The sequence below is a fragment of the Ailuropoda melanoleuca genome, chromosome 9 (genome assembly GCF_002007445.2).
Source record: "Ailuropoda melanoleuca isolate Jingjing chromosome 9, ASM200744v2, whole genome shotgun sequence".
In the NCBI taxonomy this organism is placed as follows: domain Eukaryota; kingdom Metazoa; phylum Chordata; class Mammalia; order Carnivora; family Ursidae; genus Ailuropoda; species Ailuropoda melanoleuca.
In genome coordinates, this window is record NC_048226.1 from 32,111,899 (window position 1) to 32,125,603 (window position 13,705).

The 13,705-nt window shown below is 41.1% G+C and overlaps 1 pseudogene; it reads left to right on the forward strand.

The window, feature by feature from the left end:
- The first annotated feature begins 13,025 nt into the window (after positions 1-13,025).
- Positions 13,026-13,324, forward strand: LOC109489490 (annotated as a pseudogene).
- Positions 13,325-13,705: the final 381 nt, after the last annotated feature.

Sequence of the window (13,705 nt, forward strand, 5' to 3'; positions counted from 1 at the left end):
AAATGCTGGGCAGGCTTTAAAAACCTTGCTAGGTCTAGCTACTCAATATTTACCCCAAAGTCAAATGTCTCATATTTAATTAAGTGTAAAAATTAGCAAGACTGAGTCAGCTCTGTCTTCAAAGATCAGTCAGCCAGCTCTGTCTTCAAAGATAGGTCTACTTATAGAACAAACACAACAAAAATATTAGCCTGGGACTGCCCAAGATGGTTAGTTTGATCTGGTGAAGAAAATTATGAATAAATATTAAAACCCAGAAGCAGCATAACGGTTACTATATAATTAGTAACTATGTGCCAACCACAGCCTTTAATTATATTACTTGAACTATAATAAGGCAATACATTAGGACAGCTTGGCTTTTGGCTTCAAAAACTTGGCATAATGTGAGCCGCTCGTACATGCCTACAATGATATTTTCCTCCATTTTGTTATGGCAGCTGAATTATCCTTCAACAAATCAATGTGCCTCTCACATTTGAACATATTGAGTTAAAGCAGAGGAAACAGGAAAAGCCATCAGCCAGCACCCCCTGGTGTCAGACCCTGCGATGCCCTCTTCCCATCATGCGAACGCTAACCTCCCCTCTGAGCCACCCTCACGTTCACCGTTCCATCTGCTCTGAACAGAGGGGAGAGAGGCCGGTCATGTCTTCCGCACCAGGCTTCTGATCCTGCCAGATTGCACTGGTCTTTAACCATATGCCACACATTATTAGAGAACAGATCTTTCTATTTGCATGACAAGCTGTGGATTCTGGCCGGGCCTCCAGGGCCAAGTCCAGGTAGAGCACTGAGTGTCCGCCGGATGTTCCCCCGATAGCTGTGAAGAGCACGGGCTCTGCTTGGTCCCCGCCGCGCTCCAACTGCGGCACCTCCGCTGTGGGATTCGCAGTAGGTCATTCCCTCTAGGCTTCCGCCCTGTCGGTAAGGTGGAGGTTTGTCAATCTGCCCCACTGAGCTAGATGTCGAGGCAGGGACGGTGTGGGCTCCCTATAGGTCTGTGATCAAAGCCTGCTCTTCATTTACTGATCATTCGACCGCGGGCAATAACTTCCGCTCTAAAATGGAAATACTTCCATTGCTGCCACGGAGGGCTCTGCGGCAATTAAATGGGCTAATAAAGAATCACACGTGGCACGTAAGGGACTTGGTGAAGTGTTAGCCATCAGTGTCACCACGTTTTTGTAAAGATTAAGGGAGATAAATTCATTTCTAAGTTTAGAGCAGTAACTAGGAAATTGAAAACACTCAAAGATGGCGGCAATTGTTATTGTACTGTTATCCTTTCAGTTATGTTTTATATGAGCTCTGTCATTCTGACGTAGCAGAGGTTTACTTCTCCCTTGAAGTTGGGGTAAAGTTATATAGGGCTGTGCAACTGTTGGTACCCGGAACGCAGAGTATGGACAACTATTTAAACCAAGCATAACAAAACTCGGGGGTGGATTTTTTTTTCCCTTCCATTGATCCAGATTTTAACATAGCAAGCAATGGCGTTCCTTTCGTGATTCCCATGTGCAACCGAGGTCTTTTGGGAATGTGAAATGTACTGACAACGCAAGGAGCAGGGTGAGCTCCTCCTTGGGGATGTTTACTTATTCACTTTTGCAAAAGTGAATTCGACTGTCAAGATGTTGTTTGTGGTTTTTGGGTTTTCCTCTCTTTTTTTTTTTTTTTTTAAATCAACTAATTACTGTAGAATTGCTGATCTCTGAATTCTTTGCTCAGATTGGAGAGGAAGCGTAAATGGATACCAGGACTTCAATTGTATATACAGCCCTCTGCAGGTTTCCCACAAAGAGCTGAGGAAAACAGTATGTCTCTTTCTACAAACTGAAGAGGATCTGGAGCACAAGTAAAGGTATGTTATTCTCGTACGTGTTTTCTTTATTTGGTTTTAAAGATACGCCAAATTGCTAGTCTAATGGGATGGCCAGGAGTAAGCTTCTAGTCTTTTCCCTTTGTTACCGTAGACGGCTTGCAACAGATATACCCAATTTTAAATAACCAGAAATGAAATTCAACATTGTTGCTCTGCTGTGAGCCTCCTAATTTAACAAGACATATTTTGGCCAGGCCCACCAAGCAATATTTCTTCAAATTTATTGGGCATTAACTTTCCATCTTCTATATTTTGCAGTTAATGGAGGTAAGAAGCAGATTTTTGAGGGGAAAGAAGTGTTACTTGAGGGGCAAAAGTGATCTATTTCACCCATGTAGGTGTCATAACCTCTATTCTCTGTTGTAGTTGTTGTTATTTTGCTCCATATAACTTTAAAAATACCATCTTTGCTTATAATCTTATGTCTTCTGTACAATATTTTTCAGTGCTGAAATATAAGCTGTTTCCTTTTTTTCTGTTCAGAAAAGATCCTTAGCAATTTGCCAATGCTTTCTGCCTAATAGTCATTGATTTTTCTGATCTTTGTGATTAGATGTGGTGATTTTTCTTCCAGATCCCTTACTTAACAGGAGATAATTTCTAGGAAACAAGAATCTTTCCATTATGTGCCCCTAATTAGCCTTCAGACGTCTGTGCTGATTGCCACATGTGCAGAGGTGTGTGAGAAAGGCTGGTGCTCGGCTGCCAGACCTGCCCTTACTGTCATTCAGTGCGAGCATCAGGCTCACCACCCATGCGTCTCTGCAGGACTGTCTTAGTCACTGACCAAGCGAGGAACTAATGAACTGAGCCTCTAAAATTTCTCCTCAATTAATAAAATGCCCTTTTGTATATAAGGAATATAAAATTGGTACAAGCCAATATAATACTGGTAAAAATAAGTAAACATCAATGGACGGGGTAGTTAGTGAGAAAGGCATAGATATTGGAATTAAGTAGAGCAAAGGTCCTATCATTTTTTTGGGGGGGGTGCAGGTTATTTAATTCCCTAAATTTTGTTCTGTGGTCTATAAAATAGGGCATCAAAATATTATGAAAATTCAGTGACTCAAGGTATGTAAAGCGACTCTTCATTTCCTTCACATGAAAGTACCACCTAAAAGAAAGAACCAGTTAGCTTATTTCCTCGCTGACTGGCTCATCGGTTGCCATGAAGCCTCTTCATAGAAACCATCCTGCTACCAGCTCATCCTAGACTGAGCTGAGACCCACCACGGGTAGCACCATAGCTGAGTTTGCATTCACCATGCTCCAAAGGCCAAGAAGTGGCCTACAACAAAGGCCAGATGATACATGCATTCTGAATTATATTCAAAATAAACATAAGCCTCAGAGAAAGGGGGGTGGGCAGTCAGTCTGATCACTCCAATCTAGATTGAGTTTCTGGTATAATCCTTGCTTCTATTAAGATCATTCTAAAATGGTAGGATGTGAACCAGAGATCTCCAAACTGTGGGCAAGCCATGATTAGAGAAGGAACCCTTGGGAGTCTGTATCACTGGGGCACCTGGGTGGCTCAGTCGATTGAGCATCTGCCTTCGGCTCAGGCCATGATCCTAGAGTCCTGGGATCGAGCCCTGCATCGGGGTCCCTGCTCAAGTGGGCAGCCTGCTTCTCCCTCTGCCTGCTGCTCCCCCCTGCTTCTGCTCTCTCTCTGTCAAATAAAAAAAAATACATAAATAATCTTAAAAAAAAAAGAGTCTGTGCCATGTGGCCACTGCAGCTGAGTCTGACTGAATAATGCTTTACCGTCCCACACATTTATTATATTTCATATCACTGTAAAAACTAACTCTGAGAACTCAGAGATTGCCACAGCCACAGTGAAAGGCAACAGCATCATACCAGTAATAACTAATTAGAAAATGTAATAAGAGAGGAGGGAGTTAAGATGGCGGAGGAGTAGGGGATCCCTTTTTCAGCCGGTCCCCTGAGTCGAGCTGGATAGGTACCAGACCAGCCTGAACACCCATGGAATCAGCCTGAGACGCAGGAAGATACATCTGGATCTCTACAAATGAACATCTCCAGCGCTGAGTATTGAGGTACGAAGCGGGGAGCCGTGAATCTGTGCTCAGATATCGGAAGATAAACGGAAGGGGGAGGGAGTCGCCGAGTTCGGGCGCCGGGAAGCGGTAGCCACCTGCACGGGGGAGTGGGTGGACTCACGAACCGGCACCCGCGAGACAGCAGACTGAGACCGTGAGCCGGGGAACGCCATGACCAGACTGAAACAGAGCTCTGGTGTGCTCACTGGAACCACATTGAGACCGGGAGCTCCGGAGCGCGTGGGGGTGGCGGGCGGCTGGCAGTGTAAGAAACACAAAGGACAGAGATGCACCGGCCCTGGAAGTGAGGGCTGGGACGTCGGGTGTGGGGCACACATCACAGGATGCTGCAGGGTTGAGCAGCACCAACAGAAACAGAGTTAAACTGGCCAGAACATCAGTGGAGAACAGTTCGCGAACCTTCTGTTCTGAGACAGAGGCTGAGATTCGGCCACTGCTGCTCTGACTCTCAGAAGAGGCACAGCAAACTGCCAGGGAAAGCCACCAGAGAACAAAAGCCTGGAAATACCGGCTCACAGTGTGCCCATCCCCATCCCCCATCATAGGGGACACGGAGACTCTACCCAAACAGGGTTGCCTGACTATCAGCACGGCAGACCCCTCCCCCAGAAGGCAGGCTGAAAAATCAAGAAGCCCACATCCCTAAGATCCCTATGAAACAAGGGCGCACGGCCTGGGTCCCGGGTCAATAATTTGGGCTCTGGACAACCCCACAACCTCTCCTCATCAGAATGACGAGAAGGAGAAATCCCCCCCCCCAGCAAAGAAAAGACAATGAGTCTGTGGCCTCTGCCATAGAACTAATGGATATGGATATAACCGAATTATCAGAAATGGAATTCAGAGTAACAATGGTCAAGATGATGTGTACACTTGAAAAAAGTATTAACGAAAATGTTAATGAGAATATAGAATCTCTAAGGGTGGAAATGAGAGTGAATCTGGCAGAAATTAAAAATTCTATGAGCCAAATGCAGTCAAAACTAGAGGCTCTGATGGCCAGGGTGAATGAGGCAGAAGAATGTATCAGCGAATTGGAGGATGGGTTAGTAGAAGAGAAAGCTAAAACAGAAACTGGGCTCAAAAAAATCCAATCTCAAGAATGTAGGTTACGGGAGATTACTGACTCAATGAAACATTCCAATGTCAGAATCATCGGCATCCCCGAGGGGGTGGAGAAAAACAGATGTCTAGAAGAGATATTTGAACAAATTGTAGCTGAAAACTTCCCTAATCTAGCAAGGGACACAAACATTCGTGTCCAAGAGGCAGAGAGGACCCTTCCCAAGCTCAACCACAACAAACCTATGCCACGTCACGTCATAGTGCAATTCGCAAATATTAGATCCAAGGATACAGTATTGAAAGCGGCCAGGGCAAAGAAATTTCTCACGTACCAAGGCAAAGGTATCAGAATTACGTCAGACCTGTCTACACAGACCTGGAATGAGAGAAAGGGTTGGGGGGGGGCATTTTTCAAGCTCTTTCAAAGAAAAACATGCAGCCAAGGATCCTTTATCCAGCAAGGCTGTCATTCAGAATTGATGGAGAAATAAAGACCTTCCAGGATTGCCAGACCTTGATGTGAGACAGGAATCCATCAAAATCCTAGAGGAGAACATAGGCAGCAACCTCTATGCCATTGGCCAAAGCAACCTTTTTCATGACACATCTCCAAAAGGCAAGAGAAACAAATGATAAAATGAACTTGTGGGTCCACATCAAAATAAAACGCTTCTGCACAGCCAAGGAAACAGTCAAAAAAACTAAGAGGCAGCCCACGGAATGGAAGAATATATTTGCAAATGATGCTACAGATAAAAAACTGGAATCCAAGATCTACAAAGAACTTCTCAAACTCAATACGCAAGAAAGAAATAAACAAATCATAAAATGGGCAGAAGACACATCTCCAAAGGCAAGAGAAACAAAAGATAAAATGAACTTGTGGGACTTCATCAAGATAAAAAGCTTCTGCACAGCCAAGGAAACAGTCAAAAAAACTAAGAGGCAGCCCACGGAATGGAAGAATATATTTGCAAATGATGCTACAGATAAAAAACTGGAATCCAAGATCTACAAAGAACTTCTCAAACTCAATACACGAGAAACAAATAAACAAATCATAAAATGGGCAGAAGATATGAACAGACACTTTTCCAATGAAGACATACAAATGGCTAACAGACACATGAAAAAATGTTCAAAATCATTAGCCATCAGGGAAATTCAAATCAAAACCACACTGAGATACCACCTTACGCCAGTTAGAATGGCAAAGATAGACAAGGCAAGAAACAACAATTGTTGGAGAGGATGTGGAGAAAGGGGATCCCTCCTACATTGTTGGTGGGAATGCAAGTTGGTACAGCCACTCTGGAAAACAGTGTGGAGGTCCCTTAAAAAGTTAAAAATTGAACTACCCTATGACCCAGCCATTGCACTACTGGGTGTTTACCCCAAAGATACAGACGTAGTAAAGAGAAGGGCCATATGCACCCCAATGTTCATAGCTGCATTGTCCACAATAGCCAAATCATGGAAGGAGCCGAGATGCCCTTCAACAGATGACTGGATTAAGAAGCTGTGGTCCATATATACAATGGAATATTACTCAGCTATCAGAAAGAACGAATTCTCAACATTTGCTGCAACATGGACGGCACTGGAGGAGATAATGCTAAGTGAAATAAGTCAAGCAGAGAAAGACAATTATCATATGATTTCTCTCATCTATGGAGCATAAGAACTAGGAAGATCAGTAGGGGAAGCAAGGGATAAAGAAAGGGGGCGTAATCAGAAGGGGGAATGAAGCATGAGCAACTATGGACTCTGAGAAACAAACTGAGGGCCTCTGAAGGGAGGGGGGTGGGGGAATGGGATAGGCTGGTGATGGGTAGTAAGGAGGGCACGTATTGCATGGTGCACTGGGGGTTATACGCAAATAATGAATCATCGAACTTTACATCAGAAACCGGGATATACTGTATGGTGACTAACATAATATAATAAAAAAACATTAAAATAAAAATAAAAGAAAATGTAATAAGAACAAATTATATTCCCAATTAGCAATAAAAATATACGGTATCTGGGGATAAATCCAATAAAAGGACTGTAAAACTACATGGAGAAAACTTTAAAGCGTTACTGAACGATGTAAAGAAAGATATGAATAAATAAAGTGAAGTATAACATGGTCATGGTTAAAAAGACTATGTCACAAAGGTGTCCATTTCCCCCAGATTAATCTTATAAATTCAATGCAAATTAATTCCAGGAACCCCAGTAGAATTTCTTTTGTGAAAATTGACTAGTTAATTATAAAATTCACATGGAAATGTTAAGAGCCAAGAGTAGTGACGATATTTTAAAGAACCACTTGAGAGAGTTCTCCATATCCGATAAGACAAATTGCAAAGCTATAGGAATCAGGATCCTATGGGGTAGATAAAGAGACACGCAGAACAGTAAGAGTCCAGATTCATTTATATAGGAAAACAGAGGAGGCATTGTGAATCAGTGTGGAAACGGGCAGATATTTGATAAATAGTTCTGGAATTATTGTTTATCCATATAGGAAAAGATCTCTTTAACACTCTAGATACAAAACAAATTTATGATGTATTAAAGACCAAAATATTTTAGAAGAAACGTATCATAAGAAGGGAAGAATTTCTTAAATAAGGCACATACACAAAAACTACTTAACACTAAAGTTTCTGTTCAAAAATTATACCATAAACAACTTTAAAGTAAACTATAGACTTGGAGGATATGTTTAAAAGGTGCATAACTGGCAGAGATTATTATTCAGAATTTATAAAGAACTTCACATGGCAATCATATACAGAGAAATCACCCAATAGAAAATGGACAAAGGAAATGAATGGGTAATTTACAGATGGAAACCTGAATATATTGTAAATATATGACAATTTCACCACCTATGCAGTAAATGTAAATTAAAACAGTTAACTACAGTTATATTTACAACTATCAGATTGACAACTATTTAAAAAGGTAATAATGCCAAGTTTTGGCAAGTATGTGGAGCAATAAACTCTTAAATCACAAACTGCTTTTGGTCATGTAAATAGGTGCAACCACATTGGAGCAAAATTTGACGATAGAGAAATAGGTTAATATGCCCAAGCACTAAGACCAGAAATTCAGCTCATGAAAATATGTAACAGGAAAAATCTCTCACATGTGCTCAAGGAAATGTACGCAAAAATGTTTATGACAAGACTATTTTGAATACTCAGCAACTGGAAGCCATCTGTGCATTTCAAAAGATATTAGATGATTTAATTATGATGCATTTAAGAAATGAAATAATATACCAGAGTTAATGAATTAATATCAATATACATAAACCTAAAAAATGACATAGAATAAAAAACACATTGTAGAAGTAGAATGTAAAATGTAAAAAATGTAAACATACTACTACTGCTTAGGTATGTAATAATGTACAGTTATTATGTTAAGGAATAAGTGGGGAAAGGGGGGAATGGCATCAGAGAAAAATATAAAAGAGCATTGAAATGTATCATTAAAGTTTTAAATAAACCTAAGGAAATGTGGCTAAGGATTCGTCAAAATGTATTAATGTATGATCAAGCCCATGGTTCACATCTATTTTAGATTTTATTTTAATTAATTAATTAATTAATTTTCTTTTTTTACTTTTTTTTTCCACGTTCAACTGCTGTTCACATGGAACCCTTCTCCACTTGGACCTTCAAAGTGCTCTTTTGAATATTTGCTACGACCACCAAGATCTGCACCTGCGGCAGCTCCACCCAGGCCTGCGCCCTAGGCTTCGAGTCTCACTGCAGTGGCCCTCCTACTCGTGTGTGGGGGGATAGCCCCCGTGGGGTGGGGGTTGGGGGGACCTGTGTCCTGGGAGGGCTCCGCAAAGGGAACCACCGCCGCTTCCCTTCTCCCTCCCCTTCCCCTCCCCCTCCCACCCCTCTCCACTCCAGTCCCTCTTTCCCGAGTCACTGACTGCCAGTGTCTGCCTGGTATGGGCCTCGTGCTCCAGTGTCAACCATTTTCAGGACTAGTTGATTCAGTAGGTGAGCTGTTACACACTCCCTGGCTGATTCCGACTTCCATGGCCACTGTCCTGCTTATTTTAGATTTTAGATATTTTATTTTTCAGTTCCAGGATTCCCTCAATTTTTTGTTTCTGTGTCTCTCCTGAAATTTTTTATCTTTTTACCTTTACAATTCTCCTTTTCTAGAGATTCTTTTGCACATGTATACTGATTACTTTTAAATCTTCACCAAGTAATTTCAGTATTTGGGCTGTCTGTCAGACTGTTTCTATTAACTATTTTTTTTCTCTTGATGGTGGGCCACTCTCTCAACCATTAAATTATTAGCATACATTATTCAGTAAAAGAAACCATAGTTCCTTGGAGTAGTGAAAGTAAAAATACGCTCAATAAAAAAAGGGGGTTGGGGAAGCTTGCTGAAAGGCCCCAGGAGCTAATAAGGAGTTTCCAGTGGGCAAAACTGGAACAATTTGAGCAACAAAATAATGGTCATATTGGATTATAACTCATAAAATAAAACAGGCATCCATGAGTCCATGCCGATATAAATAAATAATTGAATAAATAGGTGCATGGGAGAAAAGAGAAAGTTCTTTCTTACAGAAGAATTCTAATTAATATATGTAGAAGGTATGAAGGAAATATAAAATTAACTTTGGGCAAATACCACAGTGATAATTGCTGCAAACAGGATCCACCCACTGATACAAAGATTAGGATTTTAGGGGCACCTGGGTGGCTCAGTCGGTTAAGTGTCTTCCTTTGGCTCAGGTCATGATTGAAGGGGATGGCGCCCCATGTCTGGTTCAGCAGGGAGCCTGCTTCTCCCTCTCCCTCTGCCAGCCACTCCCTCTGATTGTGCTCTCTCTCTGTCAAAAAAAAAAACAACAAAAAAACACAACAACAACAAACCAACCCAAAACAAAACAAAACAATTTTAGCATTTTAGGAGAAACAGTATGCATAGTCTTAATATGCTTCTCACAAATATTCATCAATTATAAAAAGAAAAATAGTGTGGGGCACCTGGGTGGCTCAGTTGGCTAAGTGTCTAATTCTTGATTTCAGCTCAGGTTTGATCTCAGCGCCATGAGATCAAGCCCCACATTGGGCTCCACACTCAGAACAGAGTCTTTCTGAGATTATTTCACACTCCCTCTGCCCCTCCCCCCCCACTCTATCTCTCTCACATAAATAAATAGATAAAAGAAAAAAAAAGAAAGAAAAATGTAACTTTATAGTGGAAAAACCCAGCAGACATCATCTTAACCCAATGATCAAGGTTAACGGCTCCCAAAATAAGACCTACTGACATCATGTATCACATGATACGATGCAATAAAAATGGTACATCATTCCTGTGCCGTTTTTAGATAAAATGTATAAACTCAATCTAATCGTGAGAATACATTGGATAAACCTAAAGTGAGGACCAAAATGATAGACCAGTGTTTGTCAAAAGTGTCAAGGTCAGAAAAGACAAGGAAAGACTGGGGATTGGAGAAGATAAAAAGACAATTTGAAGTATTGTGGGATCCTGGATTGGATCCTGGAACTGAAAAGGACATTACTGAAAAAAATTGATGAAATTTGAATAAGATCTGGTTTGAAGTTTACTACTAGTATAATAGCAATGTTAGTTTTCTGGTTTTGATCATTGTACTATGAGTATGCAGGATATTAGCATTAGCAGAAGGTGGAAAGTCTCTATGAGAACTTTCTGTGCTATATCTGCAACTTTTCTGTGTGTCTAAATTTATTTCAAAATGGTTTAAAAAGTTACCAGCCTATCACTTGGACTATGTTGAGTCTCATTTTTCACTTTGTTAGGGTAGATACATTCCAATTTTGCCCTGAGTTGTAAGGAGTTGGTCCTTAGTCTCGGAATTAGCACTAGTGTTTCCCAATATGTATTTGAACTGTAGCGATAAAATAGTAAACCTGCCCTTCCTCCTAGCATGTGGCCTTTTTGGAGTTTCAGTGAAAAGTCGGAGTGTCACTAAGTCCTTCTAATGTGGTGAGGCTTGAACTCTCAACTCCATCTCTGGGACATCAGGCTGCTGCTGCTCACAGCTGGGCTTCTCCAATTCTCTGCTCATACATGGAGTTCAAAGACAGCAAAGAATTCGAGAGAAATTCAAGTGCAAATGTTAGGGCTGTCCTCTCTGCTGAGTCCTTTTCTCTGGGATTTCCTGCTTGGATTTCTCACTGCTCTGACAATCTTGAATTCCGACCCAACCCTTCAGTCTACTATGAGGGCTGCTTTCTGCTTGAAGGTTTGTGTGCCATGTGAACTGGCATGAGGTGGTGGGGATGGGGTGGGCGGAGCTGGAGAGGTGTGTGTCTCCTCCAGCTTCTGCCTAGGTTTGGTTGTCTTCTGCTGTCTTAAAGCTGTTGTAGTTTTATATTTTCTCCAGAGTTTAAAACTGTCTTTGAAAGGAGAGGTAGTCTATATAAGCTACTCGACCAGTACCAAGACATCCGTGTATACTAAATTTTTAATGCTTAAATAATTTTATATTGTAAATATTTAAAACAATAGAATAATTATTGGTACGTCAGGAAGTACTTTTTTTTAAAGATTGATTGATTGATTGATTTGACAGAGAGAGAGAGAGCGCGCGAGCACAAGCAGGGGAAGCGGCAGGAGAGGGAGAAGCAGGCTGGGGCTCGATTCCAGGACTCTGGGATCATGACCTGAGCTGAAGGCTGACACTTAACTGACTGAGCCACCCAGGTGCCCTGGCATGTCAGGAAGTCTTAAAGGTTTTCCAGAACCTTCATGGCCATCTCAGGGCGAAATGTAAGACAGCCTTAATGTTTTCTTTGGACTTAGCGCCTTCCTATAAGTACCTTTCCTTCATGGCAGAGATTCCTGGTCTTACTTTTAGATACTTCTCCAGGGCTCTGTTGAGTTTCAAGTGATTATCAATTTATCCAGTGCCTTTTTCAATTCCCAACACAAATACTTATTGAATGAAAAGATAGGAAGGAAGGAAGGAAGGAAGGAAGGAAGGAAGGAAGGAAGGAAGGAAGGAAGGAAGGAAGGAAAGAAGGAAGGTAGGGTCCCTGCTAAAGCAAAGCCTTGGAGCAGGACACCCAGCCTGGCAAACCTCAGGCTCACTTACAATTGCTGGTGCAATCAGTGACATTATTTTGTTTCCTGTCTGTTTCTGTCATTAATCTGCTAATATGGTAGCTGCTCTGTAAATCCACTTTCACCTGCTGTTCCTCTTTGTGGTTCACTCATTTGCTGATCTTTTCTGATCTGTGATACAAGGCCACCTCTTCACTCATGAGCTCTTATGATCACCTTCTCTAAAGAGCACCCCTTACCCCTGGCACTCTATCCTTTTCTTGTTTTTTTTTCCCCTTCATATTAATTATCTTTACCTTATATTATATCTAGTAGTACATATTATATTATAAATCTTTTATTTAAAAGATTTTATTTATTTATTTGAGAGAGCAAGAGAGATAGATATTGAGAGAACAAGTGGGAGGAGGGGCAGAGGGAGAAGCAGACTCCCCGTGGAGCAAGGAGCCCGACATAGGACTTGATCCCAGGACCCCGGGATCATGACCTGAGATGAAGGCAGATGCTTAACCAACTGAGCCACCCAGTCACCCAATATATTATATTATATGATGTTATGTTATGTTACTTTACATTTATTATATTATATTATATTACTTGTGATGTCTTCCCTAGAATATTAACAACATAAGCACAGAAATTTTGCCCTCCCCCCCAATGTTGCGTTTCCAGCATCTAGAACAGTATCTGGTGCTCAGTAAGAGCTCAATAGATACTTGTTGAATGAATAAATGAATTTTCACAACAATCCTGCAGGGCTATTATTTTTATCCTCATTGAACAAAGCACAATACTGATGATCAGGAAAATAAACTAGCCAGTTATAAAACAAGTTAGCAGATCTGAATTTTAAAAAAAGATACTCTAAAAGGCTCAGGGTTTGAAACATGGCGGATGACATGGACCAGCCACAAACTACCAACACTGTGGAAGAGCCCTTGGATCTCATCAGGCTTAGCCTGGTTGAATGAATTTATGTGAAAATGAGAAACAACAGCGAGCTTCAAGGCAGATGACATGCTTATGACCAGTATTTAAATGTGATATTGGGAGACGTGGAAGAAACTGGGACTATAGAAATTGATGAGGAAACAAAGAGACGTACAAATCACCAAAACAGAATATTCCAGCACTCTTTGTCCAGGGAGATGGTGTACTAGTTGCCCCTCCATTAAGAGTTGGCTGAAACAAAGAATTTATTGTGTATGAAACATAGGAGACTTTGTACAATTGCCTCTTTAGAAGACATTCAAAAGAGAAACTTGTGTGAATTTTGCTATTAAGAAATGACCAAGGACTCTTCCACTCTTGAAATGACTCGATTTGCAGATAACTCAAAAATTCTTAAGCTTAAAGACATTTTAATTTTTTTTCCAACTCTTTCAATAAATGGGTTCACCAAGATGCAGGAAAAAAAACCCCAAGCCCCCCCAAAAACAAAAAACCCCTTAGATGTTTTGACTCTATGTCCATTTCTTCTTCTGGAACAGTAGACAGTGGAGTCAAGGGCAGGATACTCAGCCTGCGTTGAGGAGAAGGCAGAAGGATAATTTCATTGTAAAGACCA